Consider the following 22904-nt stretch of genomic DNA (forward strand, 5'->3'; position numbering starts at 1 on the left):
TTCTTTATGTAGTATTCTATTTTATAGAAAAACCACATCTTCTTTATATAAAGAACTCAAAACAATCAGCCTCCCAAAATAAAGACCTGATTCAAAAATGGGCATCTGAAATGAACAGGCATTTCTCAGACAAAGAAGTAAAAGCAGCAAGTAAATATATGAAAAATGTTCCACAGCACTGGTCATTTGAGAAATGCAGATGTAAACAACACTGAGATTCCACCTCCCCCAACAAAGAATGGCGGCTCTCAAGAAATTGAACATTAACAAATGTTGGTGGGGTTGTGGAGAGAAAGGAACCCTTATCCATGGTTGGTGGGAGTGCAGACTGGTGCAATTACTATGGAAATCAATATGGAGATACCTCAAAGAGCTGGGACTAGAGGTTCCATTTGACCCAGCCATCCCTCTGCTGGGTATCTTTCCAAAAGAATTAAAAGAATCATATCACAGGGATATATATGCACACCTATGTTTATAGCGGCACAGTTGGTAATACTTGGAAACAGCCCATTTGCCCATCAGTTGGAAACTGGATAAAGTTTTATTACTTTTATTTAAGAAGAAATGAAATCTGGTTCAGGAAACAATTCTGGAAAAAAGTGTGGTAAATTCATTTTGGCCTTCTCAGTGCGTAGATAAGAAGAGGGTTTCTGATACTTGTGCTATTGGGGTTAGCGTTCCTGTTATTTGTTGCTATAACTGTTCTTAAGATGGTCCCTGGAAATGTTGGCTTTGAGGAAAACTGTTTGACAAAGTGCGCCTTTATTGCTACCATTTGTCTTTATACTCTTCCCCATTCTATCACTATATTTTTCTCCTACTTCTCCTTTTCCTCTTGCTCCAATCCACATGTGGTATCATTTATCAAAGTCTTGTTCTCCAGGAATATTCACATAGATGTTGGCTGACAAAATCCAATATGTCTCAAGGGTAGCTTCATTTTTATACAATCTGACATTTTATACACCTGACAATCTAGGAGAGCTTCTAGGAAATGATGATGGTGGAAAGCAGACAGAGAAACCGAGTTTTGGACACATTGATCATCTGCTTTTTCCCCTTCTTATTCCCTAGGGAGTGAGTCATTTTCAGAGCAGCTCAGTTCTAGGGAATTTGGCAGATTTATTTAATAGCTCAAATGGCAAGACTAGCTTGAAGTTTGTGTCACTTTAAGGGAAAAATTAAGAAACAAGATGTAGAATCTTGCTCTCCTCCAAGGTCTCGGGCAAGAACGACCTACCAGATAAGAAGTTAAATTCTTTCCAGATTCACTTTCAGTTTTTGAAAGTTTTCTGTCTTAGCTAAGAGATTGCATGTCATTCAACTGAATGGCGTGTGAACTGATTCTCCCATAAACAAATTGTGAAATAAATGTGAAAGAAATAAATTACTGATAATATGATTCCTTTAAAGGATAGGCTTACATATTATTTTCTCTGTTGTCATGCCCAATTATGGCTTATTAATTTTTGGTTTGAAAATATTATTACTTGAAAACATGATAATTAAATTGTCCATACCCGTGGATGACTAACAAAGTGCTTTCTATGCTTTTCTTTTTCAAATGGTGATTCTGTGAATATTCTCTATCCCTATGCCAGGCACCAATCCATACATTGTAGATTGTACCATCCATCGTTACTTCCTATCTTTTGCGTGGCTTTTCAATGAAACCCTTCCTATACCCCAATGTCAAGTCACTCTGTCTAGATTTGACTTCTGTTGTGTGACCAGGCCCTTGTTTCTATGACTGTTAGGGGCCTATCAGCTTGGCTTTGCCTTTACAAACTCTTCTGGGCTGGGATTCTTGTCCTTGCCCTCCAGCTTCAGACAGAAAGCCATCAGTCAGACCCCCTCCTGAGTGCTGCAAAGCTTGTGGACTTGCAGTACTTGGACCAGCTCCTTCTTGACTCTTGCTTGGGTGGACTGCAAGCTCAGAGAGGCAAGATGGATCTAACCGAGTCAGTGTCCTATCTCAGCTCATGGTCAGTAATTGAAAGGTGGTCTTAAAGTTATTTTGTGAATTTGCAAATGAATTTTCATTACTCCTAGGAGTCAATTGGCTTGTAAATATCTCAATTAAAGACATATAGATAGACAGATAGATAGATATAGATGCATTTGTTCTAAGTCCAGTGTGTAATGTGCTAGGAAGACTACAGATGTGAAAGGGTCAATGTTACGGAGAATCTGTTAAACAAAGGAAGGGGTAACTGTATGCTTTGCCTTCAGCGTTTTTATGAACAAATGTTTCTAAGCCTTGGTATTTCAGAGGTGGTGCCATGCCAAGCTCTCCTGCAGGTGCTGGCCACCCTACTGTGACTTTCTCACAGTGTGAAAACTAATCTCAGTATGTTGGTCTCCATTAGGAAGACTTCAAAAAGTGCCCTTAGTTTTCTAGTCCTGTAACAGGTTGCACTTTCTCAAGTAACAGCCTTCCACATTCATTTTTTTTATTTGGCTACCCAAGTGTTAAATGATTCTTCCACAGAGTTAGAAAATATTGAGAAATAAAAGAAAGAAAAGTATTACATCATGCACAATCCCAGGAAATGAGGACAACAATTGTTAACATTTTGATAGCATATTCTTTAAGAATTTTTTAATGTGACTATATATATATTTGTTATATATGATAATATATTGCATATAACATTATACATATAGCAGATAAACCCATAGGTCCCAGGTATCTCTGCCTGAGTGTTTTAATAAACCTCAATTTAATATCTCTCTGTACAGTCTCTTGTTATCATCTTATTTGCTCCCAGTTTTCTATGACTCATCCAATTATAGCTTCTCTTTGCTTATAATTTCTTCCAATTAGATTTTTTTCATGGCTTTTCCCCAAACCAACAGCTAATTTCAGGACTTCCTAATCTGCTTCAGAAAATCATCAAGTCCAGGCTTACTGTTTTTAAATTTTTCCTTTTCCTTGTAAAAGTTAGATAAAATCCATATACCCCTATCAAAGTATATAATTCAGTGGAGTTTGCTTTATCCACAAGGTTTACATCCATGGTCCCAACCAATTTTAGAACATTTTTTTTTTACCACCATCAAAGGAAATCCCATAACCATCACAGTCACTCCTCGTTCCTCCTTCTCTCAGCCCCTGGTAAACACTAATCTGCTTTTTGTCTGTATAGATTTATCTATTCTGGACATATCATATAAATGCTCATGAAATATAACTGTGAGAGGCTTCTTTCACATGATAATATTTTCAAAGTCCATCTATGATTAGTATGTATATACCCTATTCTTTTCTATGGCTAATATTCCATTGTATGAATTACCACATTTTATTTCTCTATCCATTGATGGATAATTGAGTTGTGCTCACTTTTGGATACTGTGAATAATGCTGTTACAAACCTTCATTTACAGTGTCTGTTGCTGTTAGCAAAGGTATACATCTAATAGTGGAATGGCTGAGTCACATAACAACTTTGTATCTAACGTTTTGAGGAACTTTGGAACTGCTGCCCCATGTTTGCATGTTTATCATTTGGGTTAGAGGGTTCTAATTCCTCCATATACTAGCCAACAATTTTTGTTGCTCATCTTTTTATATTATAGATGAGTTAGTGATTATGAAGAGATGGCTCATTGTGGTTTTGATTTGCATTTCCTTAAAGAATAATGACTTGAACATCTTTCCTTATGTTCACTATTTGTACATCATTTTAATGAAATGTCTATTTGAATCCTTTGTTCATTTAAAAAATTTTCCAAGTTTCACTTTTTAAACCAGATTTTTACAATTAAATCACACACCAGGTGTTCAGCAAATGCGATATTAAGGAGCATTTTTGAGGTCAGGAGATTGTCTTCATCTTCATTCTATTCTTAGGACCGCATATATTTGCCTCTTACATATCATGAACACTTCATGTCAAAAAATGGGCACCGAGGAGCAGGGATGTAGCTCAGCAGTTCCATACCTTCCTGGCAAGTGCAAGGTCCTGAGTTTGATTCCTGGTTATGGAAAGAAACAGATGGGCACCTGTGGCTTTCCCTGTCATTGTACGATTCACGAGGTCTAAAGATAAGTCATATGGATTATGAAGGAAATAACTTGTAACCAGAAAAGACATAGTAAAGTCTGGCTGAATATACAAAAAATACAGCATGTTCACCATATTTCCTATAGGAAGTGTTTTTGATATTTGGGGTCCCTTTGATGCCATACGAATTATAGGAAGGGTTATTTTATTTTCTTCCTTTCATTTTTCTCCTTCATCTCTGCCCTCACTTTCATGTCTTTCCTTCACTGGGGATTTAACCCAGGACCTCAGGAAGAGACAGTTTAGATTAAAGTGTTAATTATTACATTCTCTGAGTTTACATACAAAGTAGTGGAATAGATGTGTACTAAGTGTATTCCACGATGACTTTAGAATGACTAAATTTTTCTATTATCCCATTGGGTTATGAACTGGAAGTGTAATCTGCTAGAAATGATTTTTGTTTATGAACATTTAAAACTGCATTTTAAAAATGTACCTAAAATTTTTAGAAATACCATATTTGAAGAAAACATTATATTTTTCAAAAATTACAAAGTACTATTACTAATGTTAATAGACTAAGTAAAACATAAACAATAAGAAGTATAAATACAATCCGGTCATGGAGATTCTGATTATGTAACTCCCTTTTCTTAAAGTTTTATAATAATATTTCTTAGTGTGTGCAACCTGACTAAATCTTTTCTTTTTAAAAATAATTTAAAATTTCTATTAGTACATGCTTGCAGTACAACATAATTATATTCATTGTGGGGATTTGGTACATGTGTATGAAACATCAGTGATAAACCATCTGTTAACAAAGTCATAGAAACTGCAGGGACCTTTCCAATGACTTTCACCTCCCTTAGCTTATGTTGATTATTGTTGTCTTCAGGTCCAAATGCGTCCTCAAGGCTCTCCATACCTGATGAATCCTATGTCTCACAGCTCACCAATCCTTTGCTCACTTGACTCCATACAGGTTGGTCTCAAAGTTTCTCCAGTTTTGAGAGAAAACACCAATCCAATGCAGAAGTGTATTTTTCTCTCCTCTGTACACATAGTGCCCACAATGCCTAGCACTGTGTGCACAATTCCCTGGTGAGAAACCTGCAGATGCTTGCTGCTATGGTTTGGATAAGGATAGGGCTTGGCTATGTCCCTTAAATGTTCATGTAATGGAAGCCTGGATCCCAGGCTGGTAGCATTGGGAAGAGGTGGAACCTTTAAGAGGTTGGGTCTAGTGGGAAGTAATTAGGTCTCCGGAGGAAAATTCCTTACAAGGGATTAGTGTAGTTCTCATGGGAGCTGTGTAATTCATCTGAGAGCAGAGTGCTTAAAAGAAGTGAGCCTGGCCCTTAAATTTCTCTTGCTTCCTGTTTTATCTTTCTTCTTGCACACATTATCACAATAGTGGCACCCACCATATTATAAGATAGCCTGACGGTCCTCCCAAAGGCTCAGCCAATCTTGGACTTTTAGAACTGAACTGTGAGTGAAACAAAACTCTTTTCCTTACACATTACCTAAATATATTTGTTATAACAATGGAAAATAGACAAAGACATGATGAAAAATTAAAAGATATATTTACCAGGCCAATCTTTGCTTCTTATCTCGGTATAGCTGTTCATCTTGTATTAACCATACTTATCTGTTAATGTTTTAAAAGCCCTTTGATATTTACCTTCTCTATATAGCTTCACCTTCCCTGATTTCTAGTTATAAGTTATGTGACTAAGGTGGATGTGTTAAGAGATGAGATATGGGCACTGCCCTCCTGAAGCGTCCAGCCCAGCGCAATGTAACAAAAATAATTAAGTGAGAAGATGCATTACTCTCTGTCTATCGTTGAGTTCTTATGTTTGGAAGGCACTTTGAGTACAGAGGTGAAGAAAGACTATTTCCAATGGTGGTTTGGTGTTTTCTTTCTTAAAATTGGAGAGATTTTTAGGACCAACAAGCTTTTGCGTGGATATGGATGACTACACAGTGATTTCATATAGCTCCTCATAAATATGGCAGTTACATTTATTACCTATGACTCTGTACAGTTATTTCAGAGCTTTCTACCTCCTTAATTCAATATTAGAAGTATTTTTATAGAAATTGTCCAGAGTAGCCATCTAAAAACATATTGTTGATTAGGACGTCCTAGTCATTACCAAAGTAATGATGAGCACATTCAGTTAAGTCCTAAAATGACCAATTCTTGAAACTTTGTAGGAATGGAAATTTGTCCTAATAGTTTACTAGTATTTGAATATCTAGCAAGCATCTATCCTTGCTGACAAATTTTACATTGCTGTTTTACTGGTCAATCTATTTATTTAACCAAGATTGATATAATTAAGGGCTAAAACTTATCAGAGTCATGCTTGACAATTCTAGCATTGTTTTACATTGATTGGGCATTACAAGTTAGCAGTTTTGTCTAACAGAAAGGTGAGGCACTCTGCTAGCAGATAAAGAAGTAATGAGAAAATGATTTGTTGCTCTTAGTTATAGTGAGGTTGTGCAGAGAGGTACTGTATACTTATAATCATCTCAAATTATTTAATGTAACCATTTCTTTCAAAAGCATTTCCAGGTAGGTGCCTATAAAGTGACTGAGTGTCACTCAGACTGTGTTATTCTTTTAAAAGAGTCCTCCTCCAGCCCCTCATAGGGATAATAACACCAGTTTGCACTATTTAACTCTTATAACATCAGAACTCATTTCCAGATTAAGTGCAATTATTTGTGAAGAAGGAATAAAAAGTAAGCTAATTCAGCCCCGTTATGATTAAGGAGGATAATCAGACGCTCAAGATCTTAAAGCTTGGTGAGAAGGAAAAGCTCTTAGGAAGGAGATACACAATGACTCTAAGGAGAAGCTATCTGTGCAGCACCTTTCCTTGATCCACACAAATTTAAGGGTTCTTTTGGAGGTATTCTTCTCATAGTCCTGAGGGCTATTTTGAGGTCTTCAAGTCATCATTTGGTAGAGTTGAAAAATTACCACATGTGGTTGAGTATGTACTTTGAGCATATCCTATTATAACAGACTCATATTTTACTATCTCCCACTGAACTTTTGGATACAACATTTTATACCTGGGAGAGACTAACTTGTGTGCCTATGATTTTGTGCCAAGAGGCTTTGTGGGAATTTTGAATAGATCCGTAGTTAGTCTTCCAGACAAATGAAACCTTTGTTAAGCGAATTTAGATGGGTTAAACTACCATTTCTAATGGCACTAAGTCAAATAAAGAACAACTCATAATTATTGATCCAAAGAAACGGAGGCCCATAAGTTGGTAGCCAAATAGTGCCTCTCCAAGTTAACTACTACTGATGGCAGAAATAGTTTTCATTCTGTAAAGTAAGTTATGCAACATTCTATACAAAAGATAGATTTGACTATAAAGGAAGAAAGAAATGACAGAGAAAGAAGGACAAATTAACAAGAAAATTAGGAGAAAAAACTTCCATCTCACATTCAGAGATTCTAGCTCATATTTCATTCTCAATCACAGTTTGTTAATGTGAACCAAGACATCATTTGGAAGAGTCCTAGGTGGTGGGTAGGTATGGATGATTAGCACATATAGTGTTACCCAAGCACCAAATTGTGCCATTGAACACAGTAATGAAGCAAACAGTTCCTGGCATTTTAAAATACTCTCTTATCTAAAAGGAATTAAATCAACTTAGCTGTTTGTTCTTGGCATTATCCAGTTTCCAAAAAGACGATCCAGAGTTGTCTGTGGTCTCACTGTATTAATAAATGTGCAGTATGAAAATAAGCTTGTCCTGTCATGCACAACTGTTCTTTCAGTGTTAAGACCAAACAGCCCTGTTTCACACAGAAACAAAGTGGTACCATTCTCATGACTGGGAAATATTTTGTTCAGAGGCAGGAGGTCTCTGCTGTTTCCCCTGTGATCTATTTCATTCAGACAAATGAGCAAGCAGGATCTTAAGAGCTGCATAATAAATCCTGGGAGAAACATTAGGGATCTCATTCTCCTTCCTGTTATTAGCTTACTAAGGTGCTTAGAACCAGCTGAGAGACAATGGATCTGAGGTCTCCAGGAGTCCCTCTCGGGGCAAACCCCCAAGATGAGAAATATAAGGGTCTCTTCTATCCCCTTCTCCTCATTTCTTCTGGTAATTCAGGTGGCTCTTTTATGAGAAAAAATATAAGGCAGGGATATTAAGTTGTTAACCAGATGCTCCTGCATTATCAACACTAGGGCAGATGAGTTTCTAGATGAAACCTTGATTTTGATTTCTCTCAGGAAGCAATGACTCTATGACACAGCCACAGGAAGCAGTGAAAATCCCAAGGACTTTGCTTTTTGAACTTCACTACCAAAAAGACCCCCAAAATATAAGGCAGATATTAAGTTGTTAACCAGATGCTCCTGCATTATCAACACTAGGGCAGATGAGTTTCTAGATGAAACCTTGATTTTGATTTCTCTCAGGAAGCAATGACTCTATGACACAGCCACAGGAAGCAGTGAAAATCCCCCGGACTTTGCTTTTTGAACTTCACTACCAAAAAGACCCCCATACCTTGATTTATTTCTGTCGCAGGACTAGCTGTGATTCACTCCACCGATGGGGTTTATCACTCTTGAACAGGCCTCTAAGTACAGTGTCTGTTATTACAAAAATGGAAATCATATTTAACTTTCTTTTTCATTAGAGAATGAGTCAAAAGATCAATGTGCTTTTTGTTGTAAGCTGATTTTGCATTGTTTAAATCATCTTGTGGACTTAAAAAAATACCGATTTCTCCTCTCATTATAATCATCACTCACATTTACTGAGAGCTCTTTGTGTGTCAGGCGTAGTTTGCATGTTTTAGGTGCATTAACTGCCTGTGGACTGGCCATAACAGCAGTAGGCAAAAGTAATCATTTCTATCTCCAGCCATAAACATGCAGTCAAGTAACCTGTCAAGTTCATAGAACCAAAGGCAAGTAGAGGCAGGAATTGAACCCTGCGGACTCAGCCTCTACAGTCCTTGCTCGTACTCATGACACACGCACTTCTTTTTGTTACCCACTGGCTTCTTAGAAAGTGTTTTCACCAATACACTGGATCTTCTTAGCTTTCTTGTTTGAGTTTTCTATACACGAAACGGTTAAAGTGGAAAGTTACCGTTTGTGGAACAGAAAGACATAGCACACTTTCATTGTTCACCAATTTAAAAAATATCATAAAACTATTCTCTCACAGTTAGCAATAACCTGATGGGTTCTATAGTCCCTCCTCAACTCTTTGACTTGTGTGTCCTTTTCCCCAGTCAATTGTGTGAACACATCAAATTCGAAGGGCCCTATGGTGCTGAGGGTCTGTCTACTGCTGCAGATAACTCTCCCTGCTACAGAACACAACCACCCTAAAATTTCCTTTCATGGCTCATACTTTTGTCATTTGAAGCAAAGGAAAAGCTTCCACTTCTTTTCCACAGGACAGTCTCTGAAAGGATACCCAGTCAAATTTAACTTTCTTTTTCATTAGAGAATGAGTCAAAAGATCAATGTGCTTTTTGTTGTAAGCTGATTTTGCATTGTTTAAATCATCTTGTGGACTTAAAAAAATACCGATTTCTCCTCTCATTATAATCATCACTCACATTTACTGAGAGCTCTTTGTGTGTCAGGCGTAGTTTGCATGTTTTAGGTGCATTAACTGCCTGTGGACTGGCCATAACAGCAGTAGGCAAAAGTAATCATTTCTATCTCCAGCCATAAACATGCAGTCAAGTAACCTGTCAAGTTCATAGAACCAAAGGCAAGTAGAGGCAGGAATTGAACCCTGCGGACTCAGCCTCTACAGTCCTTGCTCGTACTCATGACACACGCACTTCTTTTTGTTACCCACTGGCTTCTTAGAAAGTGTTTTCACCAATACACTGGATCTTCTTAGCTTTCTTGTTTGAGTTTTCTATACACGAAACGGTTAAAGTGGAAAGTTACCGTTTGTGGAACAGAAAGACATAGCACACTTTCATTGTTCACCAATTTAAAAAATATCATAAAACTATTCTCTCACAGTTAGCAATAACCTGATGGGTTCTATAGTCCCTCCTCAACTCTTTGACTTGTGTGTCCTTTTCCCCAGTCAATTGTGTGAACACATCAAATTCGAAGGGCCCTATGGTGCTGAGGGTCTGTCTACTGCTGCAGATAACTCTCCCTGCTACAGAACACAACCACCCTAAAATTTCCTTTCATGGCTCATACTTTTGTCATTTGAAGCAAAGGAAAAGCTTCCACTTCTTTTCCACAGGACAGTCTCTGAAAGGATACCCAGTCACCTCACTCCTCTGCTGAAAGGACATCTCAATTCTTCCTCCAGTCTCATCAGTCTGTTTCCTTGCTGCCCTCCATGGACACCCTGAGTTGCCAATGTCTCTTGTTACAGGTACATCGTATCATCGGCCTCAAATCCTCCTGTTAAGCTCGTAGGCCTATGCATGCCTTCTGTAGCCACAAAGTGTGTCCGATATCAGAGCTGAGTCTTCCTCTAAAGGATACCAACACATTTTCTTAATTTAACCAAGGCCCGGGGATCGAGAACACAGAAGATGGAGTCCCCTAGGCGCCAGATGTTTTCTCCTTCAGTTCGCATTAAAAGAAGGGCCAGAGAGTTCGAAGGGAATTCTGGCCCTGTGTGAGTTCGCCTGAATCAGCTGTAGACACCTACGTGAACGTATGGTAGCTTCCGTTTAGACAGTCTTGACCCGAGAGCAGTTTCCAAACCTCAAGGCTGTGTGCTGAGATGTCCCTGGGAGCATAGCCGGAAGCCGGGTGTGTAAAGGAACTCTCCATCTCCTTTTGCCAAGTCAGTCACTCCAAGCCTAAGAGTGCTCAGAATTGTTTTCTCAACTGACAAAGGCAGCCTCAAGGTGATGTGAGTTTATTTTTACAGAAAAATTATTCTAGAATGTATATGAGGAGATGTCAAACGACATCTCATTAGAAGCCAAAGGACTTCTAAGGCATCAGAGGGCTGTGCCCTTACCTGTAAGAACTTGCTCTTTTCAATATCTGTGAAGGTATAAAAGAATTGCTGATAATGGCTAGCTGATTAAAATGTTAAATTCTAGAAGCATATTTTCTTTAAGAAATGGCCCCCTAGACTTTCAAGATACCAAACAAACAAACCGTTCTGGTGGAATAGATTGATTAAATCAGTCATGGTCAAGGTGCTCACTACATCACATAGGCCCTCCCCTACTGTGTCTGTTTGTCAGGACAACCCTGCCTGTACCTTATCCTCTTTCCTTCCTGATGGCATGATCTTGGTGGTCAAAATAGGGACTCACCAAGACTCTAGTGAGAAGGGTGATAGAATTCAAAGCATTTTATGAGTATTTATGCAATCTTTCAAATAACAGGAGGATCATCATTCTTAGTCTCTCATCTGACTGTTACACTTGAGTAAACAGAGTAGTTTATCAAGTTTAGCATAGTGCTGAATATATAATAAATGCTCAACAAAGGCAGGTGTTATTAGTCTAGAATGATGATATTTTGGTATGATTGGGGCCAAACTTCACTTCTGCATAATATCAGTGAAGGAAAGTTTTTTTTTGGCATCAACAAAATTTCAAGGACTATTAGAATGACTTCAGAGAAGACAGTTCTTCGATGTTCTGAGGTATCCTTTAGCTTCCAGCTCTTCCTGAGTAGGAATCAAACTGACCTATAAGTCATTAGTTTTTCTCTCTGGGCTTGGCTCTTCTCTTTATTTCGTATGCCTCATCCATAGACTGAGAAGGGCCTAATCAATTCCCACTTCCACTCAAACCTAAATTCCATGATGTGTTAATTTCATGGTGGGTCCCTATAACCAGTAAATCAAATGTCCTAAAAGCTTTCCATCTTTTAGAGTTACTTTAAGCAATGATGGTAAGTTTCTTTAAAAACTACCTGTCAAGGTACTATTCTCCAGTTCTTTCTAAAGTAATGTGATTTTTTCCACCAAAATCCCTTGTTTGGTTGAAATGTCAGATAGTAGAGTTCACATTCTGAAGAAAAGTTTCCACATGGATTAAAGATCCTAAGGTTAGTTTCCTAAGGTTTTAGTCTCAGGTCTCTTCTAATAAAATTACAGACCTGTGTTTTTCTGTCCCTCTGCTCTGGACCCAGAGGAACTCAATGAGGCCAAAGTCCTGATGGGCCTGTATACCTGGAAGGTAAAGAGCCTAGCTCCTGACTCACTATGACTTTGTTTGGTTGCTAATAATTCACTCTGGGACCTGGGCAGATTAGGGGCAATCACAGCAGGGAAGGTGGAATACCTATCTGCTGAAAAATAGAAGGGACAGATTGTCAAGGGACCACAGGGGTCACTTTCAACTCTGACCAGGTGTCTTTGCCTGAGACCAGCATATTGAAGGCTTGTGGTGGATGGGCAGGGAAAGGGAGTCATGACTATATTTTGCTGTATCTGCTTCCATTCGGAATCCATGGTGCAGACTGGAAGCATTCCATGCATGTTAGTGCACTCTGACTCATCAAATATCAGGTTGAGAGGGTCCTCAGAGGCCACAGAGCTCACAACATGCACGGTTGATCCTTGGTGGGCTTATCTCTGTAGAACTATGCTGCTTTGGATGGCAGCTGATCCTCACATGTGGCTGTCAGTGTGAAATACAGGCTGAATTTCAAAAGACATAGTAGGACTATGGGGATGAGAAGTACTTCACTCACAACTGTATGATTATACATTGAAATGAATATATTGGAATGAATCCAAGGTATCATTAAAATTAATTGTATCTGTTTTTCTTTACTTTGTTCCCCAGAAAATGCAAACTTATATTTGTAGCTCACATTTCTATTGCAACAACAAGGGTCGATATCCTCCTCTTGAGGTTCTGGCCCAGGGCTATTTCCCTGAAGGTCATCAAGACTCACTATCACACTGGCTTGTGCTGCTGAACTATCTAGACCAGAACTTATTCTAGATTCACCCTAGAGATATTTTGCAGGCCATATCTTCTTTACCCAGAGAAGGATTGAAGTTTCAGTTTACCCAGAAGAAATGACTGGTCCCTAAGACACCAAGAGATGTTGTGTCTACTCAGGGGGGCTGTGTTCTGCTGCTCCAGGCCCTTTAAGCCAAAGATTATGAGGGCAGGGAGATGGCAAGAGAGCTGATATAAACAGCTCACTGAAGAGCGCAGGCAACTATCTCCCCCGCCCAAACTGTACTAGGGCACCCTTGGCTAACTCATTATGCTCCACTCAACCACTTAATTTCTAATATCAGATATGTAACACCTTCCTGCTTAAAAATCCCATGTGGACGAGCCACAGACACAGAGAAGCTTGCTTTGTGGGCTCATCAGGAGGACGGGGTCTTTACTGGTTTCCTCTCTCTATGAAATAGCAGCTGTTTTTTTCTCCCGTTATTATATAGTACATCATTATGGGGAAAGGGGAGGAAAAGTTAGACCTCACGGCATCTACCCCTTCTCATTCTGCACCTTTAGCCCAGAGTAGTATTCAAAATATTCTTTTGAGGTTGCATAAGTCCTGTCCAGTGAAAAAAATCTACCAGCTATCAATGACTGATGAGGCCACTTTGGCGGAAGCCAGAGGAGTCACAATGCATTCTGCTATTCTGGGAGCTTTTTACTTAAATCTGTTGTAATGTAATATTTATTGAGAGCTTCTAAGTGCCAGGCTCTGTTGCAAGCACTTTAAGAGAATTAAATAATTTATTTCTCATTGAAAATGCTATTAGGTGGTATTTAGGTTGAACTGTCCTCCACCCACCCAGTCATACTCTGAAATCCTAGCACCAAGACTCTCTGAATGGGACCTGACTTGGAAATGAAGAAACTGCAGATAGATATAATTCATTAAGATTAGGTCACAGGATGAGCCCTAATCCCCAGTATGACTTATGTTCTTATATATATATATAAGAAAAGGAATCCAGACAAAGATACACAGGGAAAATGCCAGGTGAAGATGAAGGCAGAGATTAGGGTAATGCTTCTACGAGGTAAGGAATGTCAGTGATTGCCAGCAAAGTGCAAGAATCTGAGAGAAGCATTGGTCAGATTCTTCTCCACAGACCCCAGAAGAGAGCTAACCTTTCTGACAACTTCTTAGCAGCTTTCTGGCCTCTAGAACTGTGAGACAATACATTTAACTATTTGTTATGAAAGTCACACCAGACTAATAAAAATTATTCTATTTTACATTGGAAACTGAGTTACAGAGCAGTTAAATACTTTTCCCCAACCAATGTTACATAGTTAAGTGGCAGGCAGTTTGTTCTATGACCTTCCCTTGTAAATACAGTATTGAAAAGTAATTTTACCTTGGTAACTTATCAAATACTCTTCCTCTGAAATGAGGATTAATTGCAGCACAGTCCTTTAGTATGAAATGAACAGATGAACTGCTGTGTGGCCAGTGATCTTTTCCCAGGAATTTATTGTATTCTAACATCTTGTGCTAGTACAAGTGTCTTGACAATTGTGCACCTATTCATAACCAAAGAGGAGACTTCTCAACACAGGCTGTGGGAGATGCCGGGCCCCTGGACCCTGAGCTTGGTGGTGAGCAAATACTACAAGAGAAGCAGGTAGGGTTACTGGATAAATAGCTGGTTTTTCTCAGGGGGAAATATTTACATACGGGTGATTTTACATGATTGTGACAGTAAGACAAAGTCATTAAGGTCACCAACAACACAGAAATGATACAAGTAATGAGTTGTTTTGAGAAACCTTTCTCACCAGTGTGCACCACCACAAAGCCTGAGGTGGCGAGGTATGGAGGAAGAGAGACTTCTAAGGAGAATAATTTCCAATCTATTTTATTGTAATAACCTCTTGAATGTTTTCAGTGTCTTCTGCCTTGCCTCCTCCAAACCTATATCCACATTTTAACGAGACCTGTCATCACACAAATCTAATTAGACCTCTCTCCTGTCTACAGTTCTCCCACAATATTCCTTAGCCTCCATCTTCTATTTTATTTTTATTTTTTTGGTACCGGGGATCAAACTCGGGTCTTTGCGCTTGTGAGGCAGGCAACAGAACCACTGAGCTAAATCCCCCGCCCAGCCTCCATCTTCTAGACTGGCCTCAATGTTCATCCTGGTTGGTTGCCTCAGTCTCACTTTCAAAGAGACCAAAATTTTAATGGTCTGAGTTTTGAACTCCAGTTTTTCAGTATTCTAAGCTTCCTCAGTGCTTCTGCTATTGCAATGGACTCCCTCCTCCAGGAACATGCTACCCAGAGTCTTCCTCCTTCCACCTTCACCTTCAATTTTAGTCCTGAGGAGTTCTTTCCAGGTCAGTACACTTGGGTTCCAGGATCTCTCATCCAGTTTCTGGTCTTAGTGTCCCCAGGACATCATAGTCTGCATCACACTCAGTAGCACCATTATTGGTACACTGGGCTGTCTCCCCTACCAGCTTCCTGGTGACAAGGACAATGCTTCATTTGTCTTTATATTGCTGAGGCCTACTTTGATATATATGGAGAGAATATATGAGTTAATAAATGACCTATAGGTTAAGACTATACCGTAAGGGCACAGATTTGCATTCTGTAATGAGTGCTTATCCTTTAATGCCCATGGAAATGCAGGCATCCTTGTAAGTGCTAGTGTTTCCCTCAGTGTTCTTTCTTTTCTTCTCTACCTCTCACTTCCCTGGGGACTCCAAGCCCTCCACAGAGATTATACTTTCCTTCTGAGTGAGTATTTAAACGTGCTTGGGTCTATGGCTGAGAAATACAGGGGAGGGGGGAAAGAAAGGGCATAGAATGACATTAAGAGCTACATCTAGAGAGGGAGAAAAATGTGGATGGGAGAAGCCAGGGAGAAAGGAGTTGTGTGGTTGTTGACCCACAGTCCCAGGACAGAGTAACATATTTGTCTTCTATTTCTTTCTTCTCCTACCAAATACTGAACTTTGCCCTGAATTTCCATGCATGAAGTCTAATGAGCAAGAAAATAAGATGTATCCTCTTCTGATTAGCACTCAAATAGTAGATGTTCCATGAAAGCAGACTCTTGTGAGACTCAGACACTGTATTTTTCTCATATATTTTTGTATGCAAAGAATTCCTCTACCTCATGATGCTGGGGCTTGCTCAGACCAAGGCCTGGCACATCCTAGGTAGGAACTTTACCAGTGTGCTCCACTTCCGGCCCAGACACACAGACTTAATGATAGGTTCCATGCTTTTCTCCAGAGAAGAGGCTCACATGTGTAAGAAGTGCTCCAGGAACTGGTGAGGTGCCCAAGCTCCCAGATGGTGATACATTAGGAAAGACCAGCTGCCCCAAGACTGATGCTGTGCTGAGATCTGAGTCTGACTCTCCCCTACTTGAATTTCCAATTACATGGAAGTCATTTGGAATACTTCTGCTATCTTGTGATTTGAAGAGCTCTATGTGGGTACACTGGGAGCACACAGAGTCACGAGTCCTCCCTCTTCCCATGCACATACGTTCCTCCAAGGAGTGCCACGCAGAAGGCTTCAAGATGGGGAGCAGCTACTCCTTTGCATCCCAGTGTCCCCCTTATCACTAGTGTCTAAGTGACTGCCTATGGTAACCTTCAACTTCCCCACTATTTAATAAAAAATGGGAAAGTTTGTCTCTGGATGAGCCCCATCCTGCAAATCAGTCTTTAAGCAGAGCAGCCTCCAGATTCTTTCTCCTAGGTGAGATACTCTCATGAACTATCTAGCCTTGTGCTGGCTATACAAGTAATGTGAGCACAAACATGAGTAGGATATGAACAGACCCAAAGCAAAATACTCTATCATTTTACTGGGCTTGTTCACCCTCTAATCACACAGAAAGTTATCTGAGGATTGAGGAACAGCGACACCATGCCCTGGGAGAGATTTTAAACAGTGACCTTGAACCAAGACACAAGCCCAGGCAATAAGCTCTTTTGCGAGAGTTTTAGGTGTTACTGAGTCCCAACTAGAAGACTTCCCTTGGTCTTGCAAGTTTTGGTGACTTATGAGGTTCCCTGGAAAGTTATCCCCTTCCACCCAGATTGTTAGCTTCACCCCTCAGATGGGGCTCCCACATCACTGCATACCGTCTGTTACCATCATACAGATGCACTGCCCTTTACAATATGAACATCTGCAAGGTGCAGCTGGCTCCTCTTCCTCTGCTAGCTGTTTCTTCACACCCAAATAACTCTATTTACTCTTTGTTCCATGGAGTTTGCACTAATTCTCAACTTGTGACTGGGTTGAAAGATGAGGGCTTGGATTCTATCCACAGAGCTTCTCACAAGCACAAGTTGAGAACAGAGGGATAAAAAGAGAAGCAGTCAGACATGGAGAAACTCAGATAAGCAAGCTGCTCTGACCTTCCCAGGATGAAAGTCTCAGGGGCTTCTGGGCCAGTAATCTTCTGGTATCTGGAGAATTTGCTTTTTTAGAAAGAATGTTCAAGGCTTTGTTGGTTCAAAAAGTGTTTATTGGATGTCTACAATGTGCCAGGTCCTCAAAATGAAGCCAACATTCTTGTTCCATCTCTAACAGAAGAGAAGGGCTGGCAGAGGTCAGTGAGAGTCTAGCATATCTCACTGGTCATTGGCCTCAAGGACCCTATCTTGCGCCAGTTTAGGGCTTTGTGCCAATTTCTCTAGCATGTTTTACTACTTCTCTAAAACCTCTCTTGTTCTTGTTCCTATTCCTATCATGTCCTATGTCTCTTTCTACTTTCTCTGCATCTACCATTTTCATTGTTTCTACCTCTTGTTGAAACACATGGCCAACTGGGTAAACAGATTATGGTATATTCATACAATGGCATATTACCCAGTATTAAAAAGAGATCAGCTATCAAGCAACAGAAAGGCATGGGGGAAACTTAAAAGCTATATGAAACAAACAAAAATGAAAGGCTACATTCTGCACCATTTCAACTACATGACATTCTAGAAAATGCAAAATCATTGAGACAGGAAAAAGACCAGTGGTTATCAGGGATTTATGGGAAAGAGAAGGGAAGAGGAACAGGTCGAATATGGAATTTTTAGGGCAATGAAACTATTCTGTATGAGACTGTAAAGATAGATGCATGTCACCATGAATTTGTTAAAACCCAAAGAACTGAATAACACAAAGAACAGCTCAAATATAAGCTATAGACTTTAGTTAATAAGAATACATCAGCATTGGTTTATCATCATAAATGTACCATGGGAATGCAAAATGTTAATAACAGAGGAAACTGGAAGAGGGAGAATGGGTTATATGGGGCCTTTCAGTTCTTTACGCTCATCTTTTCTGTAAAGCCAAGACTACTGCAGAAACAAAATAGAGGTCTGTAAGGAAAATGAATCCAGGTTACTCAGACCTCTGGCACAGGCTTCATTGGCTTCTCAGAGGTCACCATCTGGCCTTTCTTTGTCTTCCAGTTAGATCTGGAGATGTTCTCCACTGCACACCAACATAGCTTCCTTGTCACCCACTGTCTTTTCTCCTCCCCAAGAGCTGGTCTGTGATCTGTGTATTGTCACAGCACTGATCTTTGTGCTAGGGTTTGACCCACACTTTCTCCCTGGAACTCTCAGTGCCTTGAAGGAGCCTCCACATGGGCCTTGCAAGTTAATAAATTATCCCTCACCCAGCTCTTGTCAAAATGTGAATCAGCCCATAGGGCCTTTCTCCCATAGATGATATCCTAATCATTCCTCACCTCCGTTCATTTCCATTTCAGATGGGGAAGGTGAAAGAGAATAAGCATGAGAAGAGAAAAGGGAAAAGTGGCCCACATCTCTCACCTGTGGCCTTTATGTGGTCTGTCACCTCATTGACAGGTTTGGATGGAGCCCACCACATCCTGGTTAGGATTCCTGAAGGCAAGTGAAATTCTCTTCTGCAGTTCCCACACTGAAAATGTGAACCCTGTGGCCCTAGTCAGTCATCCTTTACAACGTGATGAAAGGTGCAGTCCACTGTTAATGATTGATAGCATATTAAAGTATGCAGTGTGTTCACTTTGGGATATAGAAAGTAAAAAAATGCTTTGCTAGGAAGCATGAGGGCACATTCTATTTCAGGTGGTCTCAGGGCTGGAGCTTTTCTAGGGAAAAGCATATTTGGGGATCTTTAAAGCTAATTAATTAGTAGTGTTGAGGGAGTTCTCCAAAGCCTTATTCTCCCATGAGAATAAGTACCTTGTTGCATTCTAGCTCTGCAATCTTTATCTTTCTTTCCCACCAGGAGAAGCCAGCAAGGGAAGCAGCCTTCCCCTATTGCAGTGGGGGCTCGCAGGGTCTCAAGGCTGTCTGCGCTGAGGACAGACCCTTCACTGGCTGAGAGTATCACCCTAGACTCTTGACTCCACACACTTTGTGCAGTGTTACCATTCACCTTTGTATCTCTGGAACCCAGATCCGATACGTGGGAGATACTCAGTAAGTGCTTGGAAACTGGAAGGATGGACAGTAGCTTCAGGATGATTTCCTCCCAAACTGCTGAAAAATACACTCTTTCAGAGATCACTGGCGCCTCCTTTCTCAATCACTTTGATGTTTATCCTGCCTGAACAAGGCAGGGTGTGGAGGTGGCAGTATGAAGGGTAGAACATTCTCTTCTGTCTCCTCCCCCATATGCCCAGTGCATGGTAAACTGTCACAGTCCTGGATGAATGGCTCCAAGTTCTCCAAAGGAGACAGGTCAAGTTTGTGTGATAGATTTGTCAATTCCCTGGTTTCTTGAGAGAAACACAGGCAAGAAATCAACTGAGTTTTGTTAATCAGATTAGAAATATCCAAGGTGTCCATAGTTTGGCCACCAAAAGAAGCAATTGTAATATTTGGTAGAAACCCCATTGCTCCTTTTAGGAGGCTGCCCATGACTTCCGTAGATGGCAGCACTTACAAAATCACCCTCTAAAATATGAAACTGGTTTAGCCTTGACCTGTTTTTCCTGATGGCAAAGTTTTGCATGAGAGAAAGCCATGGCATCCACCAGGGAACTAAAAGTTTAGTGAATGTAGGTTGAGACCTCAGTGAGCACAAGCAGAATAGGAAGCTCCCTCGCAAAAGCTGTCCTCAGGAAGTAGGAAAATTGTTCCTGTTGAAGTCTTTCTCTGTCTCCCACTCAACCACATGAGGATTGCTATATAGCAGGGAAGGCTGAAGCTCCTGCCTAGGGACTGGGCACTGTCCCAAAGCCACAAGCAGTTACTCCAATGTGTTTACAGCCTGGCTCAGTGAAAGTAAAGGAAGGCGTTTCAGGGTGCCTTAGTTTAGGCTTGTATAATGAAGTACCATAACCTGGGTGAAACAACAGAAATTCATTTCTTACAGTTAAGGAGGGTGAAAGTCTGAAATCATGGTGCTAGCATTGTTGGAAGCCAATGAGGGTCCTGGGTTGCAGATTGCTGACTTCAGTGTCTTCACATGGTGGAAAGAGATGGGTAGCCATTTTATAGGGACACTAATTTCATTCATGAGGCCCCGGACAATCAATGGGACAATCATTTCCCAACATCTCCTTCATAATGCAGTTAAGGTTTCATTGTTAATTTGCAGGGAACACAGTATTCAAGCCACTTCAGGGTAGAAAGGTGTAGTTTGGAATCACTTTCTCCTAACCCCAACATTTTAAACGTTTCAAGGCAAATCAATCTGCTAAGGATGTTTGCCACGGTGAGAAATTGAAAATCGCAAGTGAGAAGGAGGGAAAATGAGGCTGGGCAGCCCATGTGCTGCAGGAGCGGAAACCCACAGGCTCACTGTGATTATTTGAAACTATAACTCCCCCTTCAACATTAACCAAGCATGGGGACAACTCATCCTTTTCTATCCGTTTCCCCAGTCCAACTGCTGGGATTTCCGATGGGAAGTTTTCTTCCTTGTTGAGATCCAAGGTAGTGGGGAGGTAACTGCTCCTTGGGGCTCAGGTGAATGATTGACTCAGTCAAAGTGGTCTTCAGAGGCATCATTGCTCATTAGTCCAACTCTTATCACTCAGCACAGTTCCCTCATCCCACCTCTTTATTCCTTGGAGATAGAGATAAAGGCCTAAAGTCTTGAATCTTAGAGGAAGCTGAAGCTAAACCAGTCAGCTAGCCTAGTATCATCCTGACAGACCTATAGGGGAAACCACTCCTTCAGAGAAGCCTTCACTATCTGTGAGTGCTTCACAGAGCACGCACATCAGTAAAACAGTGGGTTGGGCAAAGTGTCAAGAAGGCAGAAGTTCAGGGTTTCCTTCCCAAGTAGGCGTACCACTTTGGATCAGCAGCACCTCTTGAAGGCACCTCTTGGACAAGCAATAGCACGAAGACAGTTGAGCTTGGCTAGCCGAAGGAATGATATTCAGCATGGATAGAGTGAAAATCCTCCTTTGATGCTTGCCTCCACCAAGAGGGAGCAGGAGGGTGTGATGTATTGTAGAAGCTGATAGGACCATATCTTCAGCTAGCCTTTGCATCTCTTCTACTACAAACTTCAGCTTCTCTCCTGATTGCCCATCCCAGTTCTAAATAAGCAAGTTACAGACCCTCAGCAATCTCTCCTCTCCCACATAGTGCTAATGGCCGATTGAAAAGTCTTCTCTGGGAAGATTCTCTGTTGGCTCCAACTTTGATGGCTCTGAGCCCTATCACAGCATCACTTGACAAAGTCAAGTGTTATGCTTGCCAGAATAAACAGACCCCACCTTTTATTACAATGTGCTCTTGAGTCTGTGGAGCATTTCTTCAGTTCCAAGGGAAGCTAGAGAACTGATCCTTTCAATGGTTTCCTTAGCACTGGACAAAAGTCACATTTTTGCAGGAGGTGGATAGGACTCTCTTCTCTCCCTCATCTTTTCATTGCTTCTCCCTTTCCTAAGACCATAAACCCCTGACCCTAGTTTCTTTGTCCCCACTGTTTAGTAAATTGGCCACTTAATCTTATTTTATACTTTTTTGCTATTTTTGACTCAGTTGAGATACTAGTTCTCTGGACAGAAAAATACTTTGCTACTGAAAGAAATATCTTTTAGTTTCCTGTTCTGTGTCTAGTACTACATTTTACATTTTGGTCTTTAGTCTCTCTTTCCTCCCCTCCATTTCCCTTCTTCATCTCCACAGAGTGCAGTTTTCTGACCTGGTTTAGATCCTAGCAACAGTTCCTTGAACTGAGTTCACAGCAGCTTGGATGATGTCTCAGTATGTGTCCTCCGACACCCTCTAGGTAAGTTCCCTTTATTCTGATGATCTGCTTACAACAAGAAGCCTGAAACCCCCCCATAGCCAGCTGATTTTCCTGTAGAGCTTTTGATCCCCAGTGACAGCTAACAGAGATGATAGCAACAAATAAATTCAAAGGAACTGAATGGTGTCATCTACCTGTGGCACTGGTACCCCTGCCAGGCTGGATTTTAGGTTCTTTTTTTTTTTTTTAATTGAGTTTATTGGTACATTTTAGGCAAACAGTACAGTTACGTTCATTATTGGGATCTTGTACCTTTACATGACAGGTCTTGGTTCTCATTTTTTCCCATTGTCCCTGCCCTCCCTTCACCCCCTTGGATTTTAGGTTCTTAAGAGATGGCCACAGGGAAAGCAGGGTTCCTAGGCAGAAGTTCACGTTCTGAAACATGACAATGCATAGGAATGTGGCACTACAACTTTCATGCTCTCTAAAATGTTACAGGGAATCATCCAGTTCCCCAGTCAATGGCCTTTACCCAAGCATAATAAATAATATACTTTAGGAACCTGGCATGGTGGTGCAAACCCCAACACTGGCAGTGCTGAAGAGGTTGAAGCAGGAAGATCACAAGTTTGAGGCCAGCCTGTATTACAGAAACTTTTGTTAAGAACCCAAAACCAAACCAAACAAAACCCCAAAACAAAAATCAGAGGAAATCAG

The 22904-nt window shown here is 40.5% G+C and overlaps 1 protein-coding gene across 8 annotated transcripts in view; it reads right to left on the reverse strand.

Moving 5' to 3' along the window:
• Positions 1 to 22904, reverse strand: part of Prlr (prolactin receptor) — a 163213-nt gene that overhangs the window by 99353 nt on the left and 40956 nt on the right. Inside the window, exons 1-2 of one of the 8 annotated variants that reach the window (XM_010605445.2) lie at positions 18815 to 18899; positions 8584 to 8669 (exon numbers count right to left, since the gene is read on the reverse strand). The exons of 5 other annotated variants lie outside the window; for them this stretch is intronic. The gene's annotated coding sequence lies outside the window, so the exon portion shown is untranslated. Of the gene's footprint in view, positions 1 to 8583; positions 8670 to 18814; positions 18900 to 22904 lie in introns of those variants that run through there. 2 more of the 8 variants (XM_010605446.2, XM_010605448.2) reach the window with 2 other exon arrangements.

This window comes from Fukomys damarensis, unplaced genomic scaffold (genome assembly GCF_012274545.1).
Source record: "Fukomys damarensis isolate Sample0158 unplaced genomic scaffold, DMR_v1.0_HiC HiC_scaffold_1, whole genome shotgun sequence".
Lineage (NCBI taxonomy): Eukaryota > Metazoa > Chordata > Mammalia > Rodentia > Bathyergidae > Fukomys > Fukomys damarensis.